We start from the raw sequence: 24,091 nt of genomic DNA, 5'->3' as shown, positions 1-24,091 counted from the left end.
CTCTTCTATGGGCCTTCCGCTTCGCCTTTTATAATGCTGGATGGTAATGGTCCCAGAGGGCCGAGCAGTACTGGGAATCGGTCGACCATGCGTTTTGTTAATTGTCTTTTTCGTGGACAAGTAACATTTTCACATTATCCTCCGAATGAATCACAACGTGATATCCGTTTTTGGTAAAATTAGTTTGATGTGATGGTTTCGCTTTAAATCGCTGTGCAGCAATATTTATAGATATTTAATGGCTGTGACTGTTTCAGTGACAAATGCAATCAGTAGTTGGTCCTACTCACATCCAGATCTTGAGAGCTTAAACTTCCAGATTCTATATGCAACGTAGATGGTCTGTAGCTCTTCCTCTATTTCACTGAAGTTTTATGGTATTGCCTTGTCCACATACATAACAGTGTCATTCGTTAGTACTTTACGAGGTTTCATAAATTACTCACCATGCATTTGACATACATCGTGGAAAGTTACGATATTGTAACGTTTTCTTCGAGTACGTTCGGAGTACTTTGCCATCAAACGGTTTTGCTCCCTTAGGACCAAGATGTGCCGAATGCAGTCACACAGCTACTTTGATATTCCGACATCAACCTGATCGCCTGTGTCAATTGTCTTTTAGATGTTGTGATCGAACAGAGTGAGCTGAGTCTCGAAGATCATGAATGAAGAAGGAAATAGACCATACGTTCTTCCAAGCAACGATCTACACACTGCTGGCTTGATTATTTTGTAACAAAGACTTTTAACTTGCTGCAATAAACTTTTTTGAAAATACAAAGCGCTTGCCTGGACATACCTGTACATTTTTCGTATCACGCTCCTACCTAATTTCTTCAAAGTGTTTCAGTCATAGATGTTTTACGATATCTCTACATTACTACCAGAATGCAACGACAGCTGCACTAATATAGAAGTTACTGCTCTCTTACGTTGGTTGTAAGGGCAAATTTGACAAGTAGGTTCAACTAAATTATGTACGGTTGAAAACAAATAACGCGAAAAATCGATTAACTGAAACAGTACCCGTGATCTGACAAGCTACTATCAACCTCAAATTTTTTTGTAATAATGAAACAAAACCCGTTGGTCATCAAAAGGTATTGTTTCCGTTGTGAAAACACCCTTATTTACTAGCATAGTTTCCGTCAGCTCTAATAAAATAAACAATGGTTGCTACTGTTGTAATTTTACTGCTGCGCTTTGGATACTGCCATTGTCAAAAATCTACAACAACTTGTCGAATTCAGTTGTGGGCTTGTCGAAGTTGGTGAAATGTGTGGCATTCCCCACCACAGCGCTATTCCGAGATGTTTCGTGAGTGGGCGTCTACATCCGAAAGTAAAATTCTATGTACCGACTTGACAGAAAATCCTAGGAAGTTCTGGTCTTACGTTAAATCCGTAAGTCGATTGAAGCAGCATATCCAGACACTCTGGGATGAAAATGGCATTGAAACAGAGGATGACACGCGTAAAGCTGAAATACTAAACACCCTTTTCCAAACCTGTTTCACAGAGGAAGACCACGCTGCAGTTCCTTCTCTAAGTCCTCGCACAAACGAAAAAATGGCTGACATCGAAATACGTGTCCAAGGAATAGAAAAGCAACTGAAATCACTCAACAGAGGAAAGTCCACTGGACCTGACGGGATACCAATTCGATTCTGCACAGAGTACGCAAAAGGACTTGCCCTCTTCTAACAGCCGTGTATCGCAACTCTCTAGAGGAACGGAAGGTTCCAAATGATTGGAAAAGAGCACAGGTAGCTCCAGTTTTCGAGAAGGGTCGCCGAGAATATGCGCAAAACTATAGGCCTGTATCTCTGACTTTAATCTGTTATAGAATTTTAGAACATGTTTTTAGCTCGCGTATCATGTCATTTCTGGAAACACAGAGTATACGCTGTGGGAATCAACATGGATTCCGGAAACAGCGATCGTGTGAGACCCAACTCGCTTTATTTGTTCATGAGACCCAGAAAATATTAGATACAGGCTCCCAAGTAGATGCCATTTTCCTTGACCTCCGGAACGCGTTCGATACAGTTCCGCACTGTCGCCTGACAAACAAAGTAAGAGCCTACGGAATATCAGACCAGCTTTGTGGCTGGATTGAAGAGTTTTTAGCAAACAGAACACAGCATGTTGTTCTCAATGGAGAGACGTCTACATATGTTAAAGTAACCTCCGGCGTGGCACAGGTGAGTGTTATGGGACCATTGCTTTTCACAATATGTATAAATGACCTAGTAGATAGTGTCGGAAGTTCCATGTGGCTTTTCGCGGATGATGCTGTAGTATACAGAGAAGTTGCAGCATTAGAAAATTGTAGCGTAATGCAGGAAGATCTGCAGCGGATAGGCACTTGCTGCAGAGAGTGGCAACTGACCCTTAACATAGACAAATGTAACGTATTACGAATACATAGAAAGAAGGATCCTTACTGTATGATTATATGATAGCAGAACGAACGCTGGTAGCAGTTACTTCTGTAAAATACACTCCTGGAAATGGAAAAAAGAACACATTGACACCGGTGTGTCAGACCCACCATACTTGCTCCGGACACTGCGAGAGGGCTGTACAAGCAATGATCACACGCACGGCACAGCGGACACACCAGGAACCGCGGTGTTGGCCGTCGAATGGCGCTAGCTGCGCAGCATTTGTGCACCGCCCCCGTCAGTGTCAGCCAGTTTGCCGTGGCATACGGAGCTCCATCGCAGTCTTTAACACTGGTAGCATGCCGCGACAGCGTGGACGTGAACCGTATGTGCAGTTGACGGACTTTGAGCGAGGGCGTATAGTGGGCATGCGGGAGGCCGGGTGGACGTACCGCCGAATTGCTCAACACGTGGGGCGTGAGGTCTCCACAGTACATCGATGTTGTCGCCAGTGGTCGGCGGAAGGTGCACGTGCCCGTAGACCTGGGGCCGGACCGCAGCGACGCACGGATGCACGCCAAGACCGTAGGATCCTACGCAGTGCCGTGGGGGACCGCACCGCCACTTCCCAGCAAATTAGGAACACTGTTGCTCCTGGGGTATCGGCGAGGACCATTCGCAACCGTCTCCATGAAGCTGGGCTACGGTCCCGCACACCGTTAGGCCGTCTTCCGCTCACGCCCCATCGTGCAGCCCGCCTCCAGTGGTGTCGCGACAGGCGTGAATGGAGGGACGAATGGAGACGTGTCTTCTTCAGCGATGAGAGTCGCCTCTGCCTTGGTGCCAATGATGGTCGTATGCATGTTTGGCGCCGTGCAGGTGAGCGCCACAATCAGGACCGCATACGACCGAGGCACACAGGGCCAACACCCGGCATCATGATGTGGGGAGCGATCTCCTACACTGGCCGTACACCACTGGTGATCGTCGAGGGGACACTGAATAGTGCACGGTGCATCCAAACCGTCATCGAACCATCGTTCTACCATTCCTAGACCGGCAAGGGAACTTGCTGTTCCAACAGGACAATGCACGTCCACATGTATCCCGTGCCACCCAACGTGCTCTAGAAGGTGTAAGTCAACTACCCTGGCCAGCAAGATCTCCGGATCTGTCCCCCATTGAGCATGATTAGGACTGGATGAAGCGTCGTCTCACGCGGTCTGCACGTCCAGCACGAACGCTGGTCCAACTGAGGCGCCAGGTGGAAATGGCATGGCAAGCCGTTCCACAGGACTACATCCAGCATCTCTACGATCGTCTCCATGGGAGAATAGCAGCCTGCATTGCTGCGAAAGGTGGATATACACTGTACTAGTGCCGACATTGTGCATGCTCTGTTGCCTGTGTCTATGTGCCTGTGGTTCTGTCAGTGTGATCATGTGATGTATCTGACCCCAGGAATGTGTCAATAAAGTTTCCCCTTCCTGGGACAATGAATTCACAGTGTTCTTATTTCAATTTCCAGGAGTGTATCTAGGAGTAGCCGCACGGAACGATTTGAAGTGGAATGATCACATAAAATTAATTGTTGATAAGGTGGGTGCCAGTTTGAGATTTATTGGGAGAGCCCCTAGAAAATGTAGTCCATCAACAAAGGAGGTGGCTTACAAAACATGCGTTCGACCTATACTTGAGTGTTGCTCATCAATGTGGGATCCGTACCAGGTCGGGTTGACAGACGAGATAGAGAAGATCCAAAGAAGAGCGGCGCGTTTCCTCACAGGGTTATTTGGTAAGCGTGATAGCGTTACGGAGATGTTTAGTAAACTCAAGTGGCATACTCTGCAAGAGAGGCACTCTGAATCGCGGTGTAGCTTGCTGTCCAGGTTTTGAGAGGGTGTGTTTCTGGATGAGGTATCGAAAATATTGCTTCCCCCTACTTATACCTCCCGTGGAGACCACGAATGTAAAATTAGAGAGATTCGAGAGTGCACGGAGGCTTTCCGGCAGTCGTTCTTCCCGCGAACCAAACGCGACTGGAACAGGAATGGGAGGTAATGACAGTGGCACGTAAAGTACCCTCCGCCACGCACAGTTGGGTGGCTCGCGGAGTATAAATGTAGATGTAGATTCTGAAGGCTTCACACGCGGGATCTTAGAAAGACTTATCTGCAACACAGTGCGACTACTTCTACGAGGCGAATATTATACCATTCTCTCATGGGAACGACCGTATCACTTTTGTTTATTTCAAAATACGTGTTTTTTTGCAAAAGCAGTAACTCTTATTACTTAATTAAAAAAGTACATTAGGTAGTGCTAATTCGGTGAAGAGAACTGCAAAAAGCTTAACATACATGCATTTAAATTAAATGGTGTAAATGTATTTACATTTTGATTTTGGAATATGTAATATATCTGGATTTGTGGTTCGTGATAGGGTCGAACTCATGGAGTTAAGCACAATAAAATCTCTTAAAGACGAACGTTGTGGGACTTCGTCAATTCCATAACACCAAAAAAACGTGTTTACACACATACGTTGAACCAAACAATGAGGTAACTATAGCGGCTTCTATGTGCAGTCGACTTTATAGCTCTGGAGGTAACAGTTTAGAAAAGTCTTTTAAATTCCAAGATTGGCAAAACGGATCATTGATCTGGGTGCTCCACTTGGAGCTCAAGTTGGAAGTAATGAATTACATCAGCAGCCAAAGCGAGATCAATATTACAAATAAATCCAAATTTTTGGAACTCATGATGAAATGTTACTCAAACGTAGTCAAATGGCTCAAATGGCTCTGAGCACTATGCGACTTAACTTCGGAGGTCATCAGTCGCCTAGAACGTAGAACTAATTAAACCTAACTAACCTAAGGACATCACACACATCCATGCCAGAGGCAGGATTCGAACCTGTGACCGTAGCGGTCGCTCGACTCCAGACTGTAGCGCCTAGAACCGCACGGCCACAACCGGCCGGCTCCAAACGTAGTCAGTCACGTCTGATATAAAAATGACTGCCTAGAGTTGCGAGAAATGTTCCATGTCATGAACATGAAACTGATTTTTCTGCGCACCTTTTTGTTTGATAGCATCAGTCTGACGCGCTACATCTGTTAGCAAATGATTCTCAGCTCCCGTTAAGAAACTATCATTGTCATTCTTCAGAGGACAAGTGCGTACATCGTCGTTGAGTCTGGTGATATGACAACGTTGCAATATATGTTTTTGCCAGCTCTTAAAAGCGCGATAGCGTACTAAGCACTTTTCGTGGAATTTAAACGATACGAAATGTAATGGAATTCCATTCAAAGTTGAACGACGTGACATCTCGATTTTATCTTTTATTGCTAACTCCGTTTACGCCATAGTATTCCTAATGCGGAATATAAACATAATTTACCGTAAGAGGTAACCCCAGCAAACTGGTTGGCGACTGACAAGGCGACCGCTTTGCTCCTGTGGCGTCCGGCTCCAGCCTATCTTCTTCTTCCCTCCGCGCAGTCCCACTTACCGCTGCACTCGGAGGGTTAGGCAGGAGCGCGGACGCAGCGGAATGCTGTTTAGTCAGGCCTGGTTTATAATGAAGGTGGAGCAACTTGCGGAACTCGAATAAAATGCGAATTCAAAAGAGAAATCCTTAGATACACTGCCGGAAGAAAATTCGTCAACAACGAGGACCCTCTCCCGCGGCAAAATATGCACGTACTGAGGGTTTAAAATGTTAGTGGTACATTGTCACGCTTATCGGCGATTAGAAGGCGTTGTGAAGGCCTGTCTGTGCGCCATCTGTTTTGACTCTGCAGGCAGTAACTGTACTGAGTTCACGCTTGAACAATGTCTGCAACAACCATTCTACCGAACAAGGTCAGCTCTTTGAACGGGGTCGCATTCTTGACCTTCGGGAAGCTGGATGGACGCGTCAACAGGTTGCTGCACAAGTCTGGGAAAACAAATCGGTGGTGTGTCGTTGCTTTCGACAGTCGTCCTTACAACGTTCCCACATTCGTAGGCCAGGCCCTGGACATATGAGTACTACAAATGCAATCAGGATGGACGCATTTTGAGAGTAGCAGTGAAGAAATCAGGGAACGTGTTGTAATTTGTGTGTCATCAAGGACCATTGGGCAAAGGGAACCGTCTGCTTGCAAAAGGACTAAGATCACGTATGTCTCCGACTAAGCTACCTCTGACATCACGACACTCTCAATGTGTCGTAAAAGGATCTATTGGAGAGTCGAATCGCATCCTTTGAGTCATTATATGAGTTATGGACGTGCCTGTGTACAGTGGTGAATGGACTGTTCCGAAGAGCATTCCAGCCCCAGGTTTGGTGGTGGCAGAGGCCGTCAGTTACAACAGGCGGTCACAAGAAGTATTTCTACAAGGAAAAAGCGCCTGCTACGTTGCACAGGTTGATGTCCCCGTGCTACCGCCATTTCTTCGGCAGGGAGGTGAGGAGCGTTTTTCCGCAGGGTAACGAACATCCATTCATGGATGCAGCGACGCATCGTGCTCTTCGTGGTGCACATAACTGCTCTGGACAGCAAGATCACCAGATTCCTCATCATCAGGAAACGTATGAGGCTTAATGAAACTGGTGCTAATTGTTTTCTAGAGCCTGCCAGGAGCATTGCCGAACTGCAAACAAAGGTGCAAGGTGCTTGGGACATGACATTTGTGTTTCATGTGGTCTGAATTTATTATCATATAGTCCTACAATGATGACCTACCTGTTGCATCACTCGTGAATAAAATGGCCTTGTGCTTGAGAGTATTACATTTTTTCCGACAGTGTGTTTTAACATTGCGAACGCTACAGTATCTACGTTATGTAAACAAAGAATGACATAACCGCTCTGTTTGAGTCCACAGTGTTCGAGCCAGAGATGGAACATATGAAGGGCTTATTTAAATAGTGGTACAACTCCATTTTTGTTCATTGTGAGATATAGAGTCCTAAAGTTAAATCAGCACTGAAAAATCTGCGGTTGAGATACAAGAAATAAGGCTTTTTGCTAGAGACGAACCTTTCTTTCTGTTTGTTAGGATCTTTAATTGTAGAAGCAATACAGGCAGAAAAGTGGAGGTAATGGACTTATACCACTACTGAAATAAGCCCTTCGTATGAGGACAGCTAAAGATGAGAAAGTTCAAAATTCTTTGTTTAGTTTAAACAGCCTAAGTCTCAAAATGTACCCATGTAAGGCCATTTATTACTGCAAAGAGCAGATGAACTTCAAAATAAGTGAATACCGAATTTTTTCGAAGCCTGACTGGGAATTTCACGGAAAAGGAACTGTCTGGTATTAATAAATATTTGCCGCGACGCTAATGAAGTTTTACTGACTAGGACAAACCGTGGGCAGTCAACGTTGCCTTCAAATGCTCAACAATACAACGTTAAACGTGTTCTCATAGCCGACCAAACTGACTTCTTGTACCGCTCCTCTCCTAATAATGTTTTATCTTTTAAGGAATAAATGGGTTCTGGGGGGGGGGGGGGGCAGTACCTAAAATTTTAATTTGGATGGATATGAGAAAATGGGAAAACTTTATAAGCGTAATTTGAAAAGTATAAGAACAATTGGCTCTGAGCACTATGGGACTTAACATCTGTGGTCCTCAGTCCCCTAGAACTTAGAGCTACTTCAACCTAACTAACCTAAGGACATCACACACATCCATGCCCGAGGCAGGATTCGAACCTGCGACCGGAGCGGTCACGCGGTTCCAGACTGAAGCGCCTAGACCTCACGGCCACACCGGCCGGCAGTACAAGAACATTATCGGTAGAACATGTGGTGAAAACCGTGGTTGGTAGCCATCGTCTTCACCGACTGGATGCTCATCTTGGGTAATTGGATAAATAACAACGGATATTTCTCCAGAAAAAATAATATACTATATAAAGATTTAAAACAGAACATATTCTCAAAAAATCGAGTTGTTGTACTACGATAAAATTTGACGAGATGGGAATTGCTGAATCCTTTATTCCAAGCTTGCAACATTTTAACACGAAATGGTTTGAAAACTAAAAAATGTTCCTGTTCTTAGCTAAATGTAAAAACGTTTTTCATTGGGTGTTCTTTGATTTTGTCAAACAAATCATTACTGCTTCGTATGTCAGCTATTAATATTCAGTCACACTGCATAATTAACAACCTTCTTTGATACCACAGTGTAAAGCCAGGTCTAATTTCAGTCTCTTATATTATGGAAAGCTAAGTTTCTACGAGAGCATCTTCAAACTGTTTGTCTCAGGTGAGACTCACTTTCAAACTAACGCAATTTTCAGCACAATATTGGCAAAAGGAAGCTGAGAACCTGCGCACCCACGCACCCATCTCAGGCTCTTGTCGGCGTAAGCTGCTAATGGTGGTGACGAGCGCTGTGTGCTTGATCCCCCTACCCCCCCCCCCCCCCCACCCCATCTTACTCTGCTCTAGTTGAATAGGGGATCTCCATGCTATCGCGGCGCTTAAGTTTTAACGAGCCCCATGCGCGAATGGGACCTTCATTTTCGAGCGCTTAACTCTGACGAAGTTCTGCAGCACCATCGGAGGATTAATATGCAACTCTCTAAGGTGTTGGCCTCGCTCCCTTTGTGCCTACCGCGGTGCCAGCTAGGCCCGACACGCGCCTGCAGCCATTACTGGGAGTTACCTGCACGTGTTTTTGATATCCTAGCGATCTAAAACCCTGTCGTTACGATGACTTGGTGTCGTAATAAACTAAGGAATGCACGCTTACGTCGACAAGGTAAAAAGTTAATTTTAAAAATGTCGTTTGACATGAAATTTTCAAAATATTTATCAACATAAATCGTGTTCTCCTTGGCAAGAATACTTACCGTGTTTTGCTTATTGGCATTCGCATTATAGCAACCATTTCGCGCTATATTGATTTCGTTTATAAGAGAAGGATCTTGTGTATGCTGAGTGGAAGAACTACGCAGTGCAATTTTAAACACCTTTACTGAGTCTAGTTGTGACTACGTGATATTCATAGACCACTGTAAGCAGTCGGTAAATATGAAGTGAGTTTTTCTGGTTTTGATGATTATGTTGAGGATTTTCATTTTCATTTTCCAGATTTATATAAACTTTTCCTGTATCCAATGTCTCTAGGTCTAAATGTCTATGCAGTGCGTACTGAATCAAACTACTATATATTTTTTAAGCTTCTTAACAAAATGAAATTGGTGATATGGAGAGACGTCATATTCCTTACGTTATTTGTTATTATTCCGTTCTGAAAAGAGAGAAATATGCGTATTCCTTACTAGGTAGGCACTGATACGAACTTTATGAACTTATTTATCCAAAGTACACAACTACAAATATGAACATGAAATACATTCAACACGTAAGAACACGAGTTTATACAAAGTTAAGTTTCTACAAACATATACATTACGAAGTATCTAAATCCTTTAGAGATGTAAAACAAAAAAAAAAAAAAAAAAAAGTAACAAAAAATACAAATAGCAAATATTTGTTTTGCCGAAGTTTTATGTTTGTGTCATTTATGGTTAAAAAACATACTACCGTATAGAAATACCTGAAGATACATTGACGATTCTGATGTTCAACACGAAACCAGTCGCTGTTTTGAACTTGAGTACAATTTATTGCGCCACTAATAGTTTTCAAGACGCTGTAGGCCCATAATCAACTGTAACAAGCAATTGCACTGCCTCCCCCGCCCCCCCCCCCCCCCCAAAAAAAAATTATTGTGATTGTTTTATGTTCATCGGCACCTGATGAGGTATGATGAGCCAGCCGTTCTCAATTGACTAGCCAACCCACCATTGGTATACCTATGAGAAACGTTTGGCTGAAACTACGGCTACCTGCTCCAACCGACTATCCCTGAGACAAGTAGCTACCAGTGAGGGAACCAACTAACCCTATGTAAACAACACTCGTGTTTGAGAAAAATGTATGTATAATTATTAATGTTGCCAATATTCATGAAAGAACGTACCAAAATCGATTTATTGAAATCACTTTTCTCTCCACTCAGATCTCTCCACTCCAAACTATCTGAGTAACTCATACAAAAATCTGCCGAGATCCACATTAAATTATCAAAAGCTATGTAGAAAGACCTGTGTTCTTCATTTAATGGGAAAGTAAATAATGCAAAATCAAAATCTTACTGTTGCAAACAACTCTAAAGAAATGTAATGCAATCTCGCACAAAAATACCTGAGAACCAGGAAAATGAAAATTTTTTATGTAAAAGGAAGTGTTGTTGAATCACATGACTCACGACGGTGAAAGCTTTTTTAGTGGTTTTCGGTGGGTTTCCCATCAAACCGCGCCCAAATGGGGAGATTAATGCAACTATATGAGACGATAAAAGAGACCGCACAGTCCAGATCCGGTACTCCAAACAGGTAAAATTCTGCGAGCATTGAGGCAATCCTCCCACCGACGCACAAGATTGACGATATCTGTTTGGCAAAACAACGTGTCCTGCAGCGTGAAGAAATCCGTAAAAGCCTGTCCCATATCCTCGTCCGACAGGAATTGTCCACCCACCAAGGGACTATAGTCCGGGTACTCGAGACTTCTGTGTTAGGACGTTTCCATTATGGCTAAGTGAGGTTTCAAGAAGCAGTAACGCCCCTTGTCGCACCGTTAAACAACGGTATTTTTCGCCAGGTATCCTACACCTCAAACGTACTTCATTCTACGATGAAAGTCTACCGGTGTTTGGAAGCTATAACAGCGTGACGGTCCTATTTGGACGCGTATGATAATAAGGATTAATAATGTCGCCGTAGTTAACGTTTCCACATTTACCGCACGCACGTCGGAGGGATGTGAATACCAAATGGCTCTGAGCACTATGCGACTTAACTTCTGAGGTCATAAGCCGCCTAGAACTTAGAGCTAATGAAACCTAACTAACCTAAGGACACCACACACATCCATGTCCGAGGCAGGATTCGAACCTGCGACCGTAGCGGTCGCTCGGCTCCAAACTGTAGTGCCTAGAACCGCACGGCTACTCCGTCCGGCTGTGAATGCCACACGGATCTACATGTCAGCGCTTATACTTACCCTCATCGTGGTCGTGATACGTTGCGTATACGCTGTAGCAACGCCCTCAGCTGGAAATTTTTTGGTCGCCCCTTATAATATAAGCCCTGCAGAAAACAGCAGCCAACCACATGAGCAGCAAATATGTATGAAAGCAATGAATCAAGTTTTGTGAAACTGAATAATGGTGTGATCGAAAACAAGACATAAATCTTGTAATAAGAAAAAAAAACAAATTCTCTAATAAGAAAAAAAGCAAATTCAAGCAAAAATGGTGGTCAAAACTTTAGGCACCAAACTCCTTTAACGTAAAAAAAAATGTCTAAACCACATTTTTCTTGTAATGGTAATGATGTGATCCTATATAAAGAGAATTAAGTCATGTGAGTTCCAGTGGATTTCAATGGCTCCACTCTTTTTATTTAAATAAATAATGTATGACGTCATTGAGGGCGAATGTAATGTCACGATGACGATCGCACACTTCCCACCACAGATGAATGTTAGCTCGGAGTAGGCGATCTCGATACTATTTGATGCATATCTCCGATCTCAGAGCATGAAACTTCGATGTGCCTGAACACTCTTATTAATGTAATATGATACTGATTGTAATTTCTGTCTCATGATAATTGGCAAAATATTAACATCTGCAAATTTTCGATGTCATGAATGTCTTAAAAATAGAAATTGGTCCTGAGATGGCCTTTGTTGCGGAAAATGGTTGAAAATAAACTATTTTCTGAGTGGCTTCAGATGTAAACACAGTGTTCAAATTATTAAATCGTGTTTTAACCGTACACTAATTCGGCAGATTCTTTACAAAGTAGTTTTAAGTGTTTTATCTTAAGAGAAAAGAATGTGTACTTTTAAAAACTACACATCTCTTGTAAGGTTTTAAGTTCTCATTTAATGCTGCAAAACAAATATTTTCTAAACCTGGTTAGCCTAAGTGAATACCAATAGGTGAAATTGGAAGCAAGACTGAAGAAAAATAAATACATGTTCATAGGCTCTGCCCTGGAAAAGCGTTTGACAATGTAAAATGGTGCAAAATGTTCGAAATTCTGAGAATTATAACTGTATACTATAGGAAAAGGCGGATGTTATCAATTATGTACAAAAACCGAAAGAGAATAATAAGACTGGAAGACAAGGAACTAAATGTTAGGATTAAAACCGTTTAATACAGATATGTAGTCTTTCAGCCCTACTCTTCAGTCTACAGATCGAAGAAGCAATGACGGAAATAAAAGAAAGGTTCAAGAGTAGGATTAAAATTCAACGATAAGATTCGCTGATGACAATGCTTACTTCAGTGGAAGGGAAGAAAAATTGCAGGATCTCTTGAATGGAATGGACAATCTAAGGATTGTAGAACATGGACTGGTAGTAAAGCGTAGAAAAATAAAATTAACGAGAAGTAACAGAAATAAGAAAAAGAAGAAAATGAAAACCAAAATCAGGGATAACGAAACAGACGACGTTAAGGAATTCTGCTACTGAGGCAACAAAGTAACTCATAACAGATGGAGCAACGAGGACATAAAAACCAGTCTAACACCAACTAAAAGGGTGTTAGTGGCTAAGAGGATTCTACTACTATCAAATACAGTTCTTAATATCAGGAAGAAATTTCTGAGAATGTACGTTTGGAGCACAGCTTTGTATGGTACTGAAACATGGACTGTGGGAAAACCGCAAGAGAACAGGATCGAAGCCTTTGATCTGTGATGCTACGGAAGGGTGTAGAAAATGATGTGTACTGATAAGCTACGGATATGCTCTTAATGAATTTAAGTAACACTTTCAGATACTGGTCAAATACGTTGAATTCCATGAGTCGCCTTCTTGTTTGTATTCTTTGCAATCACGAGTCTGTATAAACTTCTTCGCATTGAAGAAGCTTCTTTTACATCAAATAAACGCATACAGATGTATATTCTATACACTTCGTCACAATTAATGTATAGACAAGGTGATTTCGTTTAGTAGCAAGAATCCGTAGGAAACGGTCACTGAGAGGATATGAAACATAATGGGTCATATGGATGTGTGCCTATAAATATGCTGCAAAGGAGTCATGCTTCCTTGAAAGTGGAGATAAGATTTTGTTGACAGTGTAGGTTTCAGTAACTGAAAACACATCTGAGAACACAGGAGACAAGTGGGAGTCGTTGTACTTTTGTACTTGACACAAATATAGGCAGATGGAGCTGATCTTACCATCTTACAGTAGCGCCAAACAGTTAAAATTTCAAATATTAGTAAAAATATATATGCTGTAGTAATTTGTAAACGAAAATTATCGTCAGTGTTCGAGAAAAAAAAACACATTATAAGAAATTTTCAAGAAAGGGGATCTATTTACATGAACTGCGGAAACAGCCAGAAACACTAACATAATTGAACTGGAAAAACCTATGAACATTCTCATAGCTTATGAATGTATGTGATACATATTTCATCGTGAGAACTTGAGCGTATACCGGCATGGAAAACGAAATACCTTAAGGGGTGTGAAATTGTTTCACCTGTGCAACGGAGACAGTCTTCGCTGATGAATGTTCGTTCTTGCTGGACCTCACAGAAATTTTCAGTGAACAAGTTGTTAAGAAAATTAAGAAATTAGATTTAGTAAAACCTGAGATATAGTTACTGTACCATTACTTGTGAGGCATTCGGTACGCGGTAGAGTACAATGACTAGCGTGCGTGCCGCCCCCCCCCCCCCCCCCCCAGGTATACTCATTACGACGGCTTTCCTTAATACTACCGAGAATATTCCCTACTGCCCTAAGAATATATTTCCAGCTGTTACTGACACTTACACCCATCACCCAAAACACAGATATTCGCTACACAGAAGTGCCTGTACATTTATTTCGGCAACCATTTCTGTTGTAATAGAGCCAAATATATTTCTTCACATTGTTTCGTGAAAACCAGGTTATGTCCAGATAAATCACAGGCCCTCTGTCATCTATATGCAATACATGCGCAGTCCTCAAAAATGTGCCTCTCCGTATGGCAATATCCCTTCGTTTCATAATAAATCTTACGTGCATTATCCATTTTCTGCTCTTTTAACCGACACCATTTGTAAGGTGAAGAATGTACGTTTATGAGCCCTCACATACAGCTTGGTATTGCAGTTAGGTAGTATCGCCCACAACAATATGTAAATGAGAACCAGTTCACGGGACAAAGTGTAACCAAACAGCTAATCGTGAAAACGGACCAGCTGGTACCTGACATGACACTACAGAGCTGGGGGCAGTACGGGGAGAACGGTAAGGGGCAGCCTTGAAGACTCTACGTTCGTGGCGGTGACTACAGAGTTGTATGTCCGTACTCAAGAAGTCAGTAATGATATGCTTGCCAACATCACGCTCACTGCGGGGTATCTTCTTCAACTACTCTTGCACACTTACTTTGGTGTGGGTATGTTCATTTACTGCAGATCTGAGAGTGTGGTACCACAGTCCAATACCACCCCACGTCGTCGCTGAGAGCGGTCACATGGGATCTGGAGACACAATGGTACCCATCTGATGAGCGACAACTGATCTCTGGACTAAGAGCACCCTCTGCAGCTGCGGTATTGGAGTGCCTTGCCTATTCTCTTTATGTTGTAAGTCTCTCAGTTGCACCGCTTCTTGTTTCTGTGCTAATCGTGCTTTTTGCTGTTTGTATTTGTGCTTTACTTACTATAATATGGCCACTCAGATGCAGTCACCTGCTGCGCCAACTACAGTTGATCTAACTCAGGTTAATCAGTTTCAGAACTGCTTGAGGTGATGAATGCTTCATGACGGCGCGTATGACTTCACACAAGACGCTGGAAGTAACGACAGTGTCACCACCTGTACCGCCTGCACCGTCTGCGTTTTTGCCGCCATTTACTGAGTGTGACAGGGCTGAGGAAGACCGGGCAGAGTATCTCGCACAGTTAAATGCACACATCGCGACGCATCACTTACGCGGTATTGACAAACGTTCTTGCTGCTTGCACAAGGCGGGAGAGACTGTATATGGCTATATGGCTTGTGTGTCAAGTTATTTCCCATGTCCTTTCCTAAACTATCAGACTATGAGGACCTTGTAAGTAGGCTATTTATGTGTTTGTATGTTGGTAGCGCTATGTAGCGCTGTGTATTAAATCTCTCACAGCGCTGTGCGCACTCTTTAAGTGACTCTCTGTATCTGGTCGGACTTGCAGTTGAAGGTGGATCGCCTGCAGTGATGGAAGTTGGAGGTGAACAGCCAGCAGTGATGGAGGTTGGAGGTGAGTAGTTACTATTCACGGAGGTTAGAGGTCTAAAGCGTTAGTGCCAACAGACGATCTGGATAATGTGTCCGACATGGAAATGTAACTTATGTTTCATCATGTAATTTTTGGAACTGGATGTCATGGACGATTATATAATTTTTGAACTGGTTGTCACTTTCTTAAGGTAAATACATTGATTGCTCTGCAACAAAATCTTTCCTTTGCTAACCACATGTGTAATAGTAGGTAGAGCCTTCAGTAGTTAGAATCATTTATTTAGCTGGCTGTATTGCAGTAGTTCGTGTAATGAACATTATTGTGAGGTAAGTGACTTATGTAATCAACAGGTAATTGTTAGTATTTCATCTAATTCAGGACCATTCTTTTGTATTAATTATTGGAAGTCAGATTGCGTTGCGCTAGAATATTGTGGGCCAGTGTTGAAATGATAAAATGGCAAAAAGAGACAGTACGTCAATTTCACTCAGCAGCTTAAGTAAAATTTAAATTAAGAAGTTTTAACCTGTTGCAGGCGATTATAGAGTATTATGAGGACGGGGTTCAAGTGACGGCTCACCGTTATAAATCATTTACGTTGCGTAAGTACTAGTGGCTTAGGGCTAGTGTCTTTGATTTCTAATCAAAACGTCCTCGATCCCCGCTTCTAATCACTCCCCCCCCCCCCTTCTCCCCGCCAACGTCTAAATTGTGAATGAAAATCATCAGCATTAGCGGCCTCTGGCCTCTGGCATAAGAAGTCACCCTCATTCTACCAACGGCACTGTCAAAGAGGGCGGAGGAGCGGACAGAAGTTCAGGGCACTGTCTTGCCCTTGGGAGCAAAACTGCGCCTAAAAGCGAAAAAAACAGCAATGATTAACGACGTGAGATTGCAGAAAGCAATGAAAACAACCACGTGGCGGTACGTAACGTGTTTTCCCTTGCAGCACCGGGTAGAACTGATTGATAAACTGGGTGCCAGTTGTTACCTTCCCACGATTTATTTGCGCGATGCTTACTTGCAGATACCTCTGGATATCCAGTCTTAACAAGTCTTTGTCATTAATACTCATTATGTCTCTTCAAAGTTTGAGACTGCCGTTTGGCAGTGTTTTCCGCACCCGACATACACTGCTGGCCACCGTAAATGCAACACTCTGAAGGAAGCATCCGAATCAAGTGAAATTTACACCATGGGTTTGCAGCGATGAGATATGCAACTGATTAGAATTTCAGCGCAGACGCACATCACGCGCGCCTGTGGCGCCACCTCATAGCGCCATTTAAGGCTTGGCTATTTCGACGAGTGTACGTTCGGCACGTGTGTTTACCTTGTGGTTGTTTCACAAGACGATCAATTATGCCTCGTAGACAACAGCGAACATCCTTTGATCAAGTATCCGAGTTCGACAGAGGTAGGATAGTGGCTTACCGAGATTGTGGATTATCATACAGACAAATCGCTAGTCGTGTTGGACGAAACCAAACAACTGTAATGCGGATATGTGACCGTTGGATGCAGGAGGGTACGACGGACCGACGTGGTCAATCGCATTCACCTCGGTGCACCACTGCACGTGCTGATAGGCAAATTGTGCGCATGGCAGTGACGGATCGCTCAGTGACATCCCGAACCATAGCACAGCACATTGCGTCTGTAACGCATCATCCAGTGTCTGCGCGTACGATTCGACGCCGTTAACAGCAGAGTGGTCTGTCCGCAAGACGTCCATTGCTTCGTCTACCATTGACGCAGAACCACAGACGTCTCCGTCGCCAATGGTGTGATGACAGACGGATGTGGACGGCAGAATGGAATAACGTTGTCTTTACTGATGAGGCACGCTTCTGTCTGCAGCACCACTATGGTCGGATTCGAGTGTGGAGACACCGTGGAGAGAGGATGCTGGACAGCTGCATTATGCACCGCCACACTGGTCTTGCACCGGGTATTATGGTATGGGGCGGTATTGGATATTACTCTCGCACGCCTCTAGTACGCATTGCCGGTACTTTAAATAGCCGGCGCTACATATCCGAGGTGCTGGAGCCAGTTGTCCTTCCTTACCTTCAGGGCTCGGCCACAGCCATATTTCAACAGGATAATGCGCGACCACACGTGGCACGCATTGTCCAAAGGTTCTTCGTCAATAACCAGACTGAAGTGCTTCCCTGGCCGGCTCGCTCTCCGGATCTTTCGCCGATAGAAAACATGTGGTCCATGGTTGCTCAACGAGTGACCCAGATTACATCCCCAGTTGCCACACCAGATGATCTTTGGCAACGTGTGGAAGGAGCTTGGGCTGCTGTACCCCAGGAACACATTCAACGTCTCTTTGACTCAATCCCGAGACGTGTGGCAGCGGTGATCTCCAACAATGGCGGCTACTCTGGCTACTGATTCTGGCAGGAACCACATGTCACAGACGTCTGTAAACGTAATCGTTGATACTTGGTCAACAAGTTATCTACAAAATAAATTTTGTAGTGCTACCTCTTGTCTTTCTTGGTGTTCCATTTACGGTGGCCAGCAGTGTATTTATAGAGTAGCTGAATGCACTCATGTTCAGGAAAGACAGTACACCTTGAACGACTAGAGCTAGGACGTTCATACTCACAGAACACGTACATAGGCACATTTATTGTATGTTCAGCAGAAATGATTAGCGTTTGAATCTTGTAGGTCCGCCAGCGAGTTCAAGGTCAACCTTGAAATCGCGGGGCAACACCACCAACCGGTAAATTGTGCCTGCATCTCTCGTTATCGCTTTAAACCGAAGGTCATGGATCAGAGTGACTTGAAGAGACGTGCAGGATGCCTCGCAGACGTATGCACGAACCAAGCAGTAACATCAGTGAGTTTGAAAGAGGGTGGGTTATTGACATGAGAGAAAGTGATCCATCCGTCTGGGAAATTGCTGCTGGAGTGGGGCGAAGTGTTTCAGCAGTGCAGCGGGTGTGTACAGAATGGTTCACGGAAGGCCGTAGAACAAGTCGAGATGGGGCAGGTCTCACCACCCCCTCCCCCCCCCCCCTCCACCGCGAGAAGAAGAAGATCGACAGCTCTTCCGAATGGCATTGCAGGACAGATCTCCGTCCGTCCTCCTCGCCTCTGTCGCAACAGTGTAACACTTCGAACACTATCGAGGCTCGCAGTCTGTCGCCTTTTACTACGGCATAGATACGTGTGCGTTGTCCCCTTCGCCGCCTACCTTTTACGAATGTGCGGGAAGATGCTAGACGGCAACAGCGTATGAGACGACGTCACTGTGGACAGGAAAGGCATCAGATAGAGTTTTCGAACGAGTCAAGTTTCTGATTGCTTGAAAATTATGGCCGAATTTTGGTTCGCCCTAGACAAGGCGAGCGGCATCACAGTGACTGCATTCGCAAAAGACATACAGCGCCAGCTCAAGGCCTAATGGTGGGTGTCCAGGGCACTGTGATCAATGTGACCTAGGTGAATGAATCCTGCGACCCGAAGCCATACCCTTTCTGTTCAACACCCCAGATATCAGACGCGCCTTCTTGGTGTCACACGACGTCTGGCCAGCCAGATCTGCACACTTTTCGCCAACGGAAAATGTGTGAGATGTGGCGAAACGACGGGTGCAGCGCCGTACTACGCCATTCGCGCCTTACACGCGTCGATGCCATCACGCTTAGAGCTAGTTATCAGGGCCCGTGGTGGATCCTGGGCCTGCTAGTCAACAGGACACATGCTGAATCGCGGTGACTGAAATGCTAATCTTTTCTGAAGAACGTATTAATCTACTTGTGCTGGATAGGAACGTTCTACCTCTAGTTATTCAAGGTGTTCTGTTTCATCTCAACATGAGTGTCTTTACACGAGGAATCTTTGCACTCTGTTTCAAGTGATGTCTGGAGCTGGTCCCAAATGTCACAGAGACAAATGTGTCCTTTTGTGACTGAGATTGAGTAATTAGGACATGTCATTAATAGCTAGGGTGTTCTCCCATTGCAGTCACATTTACTGGCTATCCGTGACTTCCCACCCCCACGGAAAGTGCAGGAATTGCAGTCAATGCTAGGGGAGCTCACATTTTAAATCCGGTTTGTTCCTAACGCCGCTCAAATCGCGGCTTTCTTACATCGACTGCGTGGGAAGAATGTTCATTCCGTTTCAAAAGTGTCAGTCTGCGTTCCAGAAGTTCAAGGATGCTATACTTCTCTATCGATGCGTTTTTCATTTAGATCCAGTCGAACCTGGTGTTAGCTGTGGATGCTGCCTACAGTTTTCTCACATAAATTTGATGTTGTTGACTGGCCGACTGCCTTTGCTGCTAAATTGTTAAACAAGGTTCAATATAATTATTTTATAACTGAAACGGAGGCTCACACCATTGCCTATGGTGTCACTACGTTCCACTAGTACTTTTCTGGGCAAAACACTTTACTTGGTGACTGACCACGAAACTGTACCATCTTTATTTAGCACTTTTAAGTCAGTCACAACTCGTACAGCGTAAAAGCTGCAGCGGTGGGCTCTTCTTTTGTCAAATTCCCGCAATAAAATTGTGTATCGGTCCACTTTGAAGCATGCCAGTGGAGATGGTGCTTCTAGCCTCCCTGTTGCTCCAGTTTCCTCATGCGATGAGGCCTCTGCTTCTTGTTGCTACACTGATGCACAAGTCACACTTAATCATCGGAAAATGGTCCAGGCCACACCGACAGAACCTAATCTGCAGATTCTGTTGTAGGACATCTTCCTTAGTTGGCTGGGTTCAGCCAAACAGATTTTTAGCTCTGTGGTTGGCCAATGATTTGCCCGTTGGCACACCTTTGCAGTTTGGATATGTGTCGAAGTGCTTGGCGCCAATAACGACAAGCCCCATGTTGTGGCACACCAGGGTCTCTTGCTACAAGAAGGTCACTGGCGCGTCGTTTGCACTTGGGTGCGACGTCATTGCACTTGGCACGGTCTGGGTGCGTAAACTGGGAACCTGATTCTTCTTTGCCAAAACTGTGGTAAACATCAGGGAGCCCTGCCTCAGCAGTTCTGTAATGGCCCAAACCTCAAGCAACTTGGAAACGTTACCACTTGGATTTCACTGGTACTTACTGTCATACACCTTGGGTCGCCAACATTGACGCAAATATCTCTTCGTGGTTAGTATGCATTCTACAATGACTCGTTCCGTAGTCCATTCCTTCTCGTCTATTTTTGCCTCGGGGGATTGTCTAAATTGATTGTGGTGGACAGTGGACCACAGCTAGTTTCCGCTGAATTTAAACACCTTTACACTGCCCCTGGCTCACCCACATCACAATTGCAACTTTCCACCCTCAGTCCAATATAGGAATTGATAGTAATGCACGAACGTTCAAGCAAAGAGTAGCATGGCCGGACCGTACGAATTACGGGATCCACGGCTACAGAGCCAAGAGTGCCCCCTAGGTTTGATAGAAACTGGTACGCTCAGGGGCGTAGCCCATAGGAAGACAATTGATGGGTAAGACAGAACCATAATAATAACAACAGTGACAGAATCGAAATTAGGGATCCGAACCCATTCAGTGGAATACAACTGTGAAGAGACCGTCACAGCTGACACCAGAAACGTGCACAGGTGGTTCAGAGCAACTCTGCATCCAGCTTCAGTCAGAACCACGGAAATGTAATCGATTATGAGGGACCTACGCGAAGTGCTTGCGGAAGAAAAGATAGTTAGCAGAGCGGACTTGCACACAGTAATTATTGTTACAATAGGGAATCATGAGCTGCGCAGGATTGCTGATAGCGAGAGGAATATTACAGCCATCTTAGATCAGGCTTTCCGTCGATGTGCTGCAGAAAGAAATTGTCCCACTTTCGCTATGAAAACACCTAAAATTAAATAAGCACTGGAAAGGAGAGGACGTGAACCTGTAACGAGACTCGACTTTGTCAATGGCGCAGTCTGGAGGCAAATATTTCAGTGGTTACCAGCCTCTAGAAGGATGTCACAATGGAGATGAATTTTTTTAGGGTGTACCAAGCAATTCTTGACCTGGGGAAGAAGTTGGCTACCCTTAAGAAGGAAACCGGGATGACTTTAAAATTAATCGAATAAACTATTCGAGCTCAGTTACTCGCTGATAGTCTCAAACTATGCGAGACGCAAGTGGACAGCAATATATTTGATAGAGCTGAAATACAACCTGAATAAGTTCATGAGGAAGAAAAGGTCCGCATAGAACGACAAACTGAAGAGATCATCCAGGAGGAAGTGGTATCGTTCCACAACATAGGGCTTCCGGAATGAAAGGAAACTTTTAGACGCCAGACAAATTAACGCGGTAACCGATATAGAGACCGATAGACCAGAGGGGCTGGAAGAACTACTTCAGCACTTCCACGTAGTGTCAGTCTTCTAGTCGATCGATCTGCGCAGTATATTTTGGTTAATAGAAGTTCACCCAGAATGTAGGCGGTACACAGCCTTCCTTGCATTCAGAAAGTTTTATCGGTTCAGGAGGTTGCTGTTCGGTCTGAGTATCTCGTCTGCTGCCTTTATCAGAGGACTACATCGCATGCTCAGTGATTTTCTCAGGGAGAGATTCACCACATATCTTGATCACCTGATAATAGCATAGAAAATCACGTCACCAAGACATTGTGGTCCTTCGAGAATTCTTGAACACCTTCAGGGAACACGTTGTTAGAGTCAACACGGAAAAGTTATATTTCGGATCAACAAACGTTCACTTCTTAGGGCATGTGACTGCGGGAGAGGAGAATGTCACCGAATCCAGAAAAACAGGGGCCATAGCGACGATTGCGCACATTCTCTGGCGTCATCAATTTCTACCAGCGATTCATACAAACCGACAATGAATTGTTAACGCCTTACTGTACTGACGGGAAGTAATACGCCCTCGGGATGGTGTAACACTGCCGGCCGATAATGTTAACCCTGAATGAGATTTTCACTCTGCAGCGGAGTGTACGCTGATATGAAACTTCCTGGCAGATTAACCCTCTGTGAAGGGTTTTAGCCTGACCGAAACTGCACCAAATAACAAGAAGTCGGACTATAATTTCGTAATCACGAATTAATGAAACAGTAAAAACAACAAAAGAAACAGTTTTCCAAATTATTTGCCCCTAATACCAAAATAAGCTGTAATTACATATACATGCGGTCGCCAGCCTAATTAGGCATTGCGGTATCAAGTTTTATGACAAAGCGGAAATAAACTTCACGTAAGAAAACTAACCTCGCTTTATACCCTAACTAATATCTTCTAACACAATTACTCTCAGCATTGTACAGGTAAATTGTCCTAGCAAAAAATACGACAGCTGACTCTTAGGCAGAACATAAATGACCAATAAATGCAGCAGTACGCACTATATAACAACAACACTTACTATTGGCAAGAACTACTACGCAGTATGATGAATGTGATCCCACTAACAAAGTCTGACTGGCAACAGGATGAACTGCTATTATTTTAATTAACCATCACAAAAAGGACGATGATTTGAAACAGTAGTGATTACTATGAGCTTGAGAAACCTGCACATGAATTTACTCTGTACAAATGGGTAGTGCAATTATTATTTACACGAAAAATTATGGCGCAAAATAAATAATTGTACTGGTTGCTGCGGATGCCCATAAAGAGCCTTCTCTTTCAATCACACGTACGTTAAGTAGCTTATGGGTTCCTTAAGCTGTTATGGTTTGAAGAAACATCACCAACTCTAAATGGTAACGCCCAGAACTAAGAAAATAGAAAATACCTATAGTAACAATTTTAAGTATTGTGAATAATGCAAAATTAGTTCAACAGTCAATAAGGGGACCTAGCAACTAGTCTCTCATTGGACTCCGAGTCAAACTGGTTTTGCATATGACCGCCCAACTTGAAAATCTACTTTAAAACTACGTACACAAAGAAACAAACAATTACAAGTTTACAAACCTGTCTATAGTGGAAGAATACTATTGTCTTTTAATAACTTTTACTTGCTAACATCTATAAGCATTTTGTATTTTTGTCACTGATTTTTTTAATGGCAGATTCTTGTTTAATGAAAAGCTTTTTTTATGAACACACTTTAGGAAACTGTAAGATAAAAAATTGTGTGGAGTAAATCGTTTGCACTGGATAGAAAATTAACAAACTTCAGCTATTGAAAGTGCAAAATGTTTTATGGCCAAAATTGTCAGTTTAATAAAGAAACAGGGTACTCGGACTTACGTCTCTTGGAAAGGACCCTGTCAAGGAATGTGTCTGAGGCAATCAAGGGCGTTCGCAGGCGAGTTTCAAGTTTACTAAAAGTTATTATTCAATGCATACTACATGGTGTATTAGAAGTACGTATTTAGATAACAGTTCTGCTGAAGGTGATGGCGGTA

This window comes from Schistocerca americana, chromosome 2, assembly GCF_021461395.2.
Source record: "Schistocerca americana isolate TAMUIC-IGC-003095 chromosome 2, iqSchAmer2.1, whole genome shotgun sequence".
In the NCBI taxonomy this organism is placed as follows: domain Eukaryota; kingdom Metazoa; phylum Arthropoda; class Insecta; order Orthoptera; family Acrididae; genus Schistocerca; species Schistocerca americana.
Note: the sequence above shows the minus strand (reverse complement) of the source record.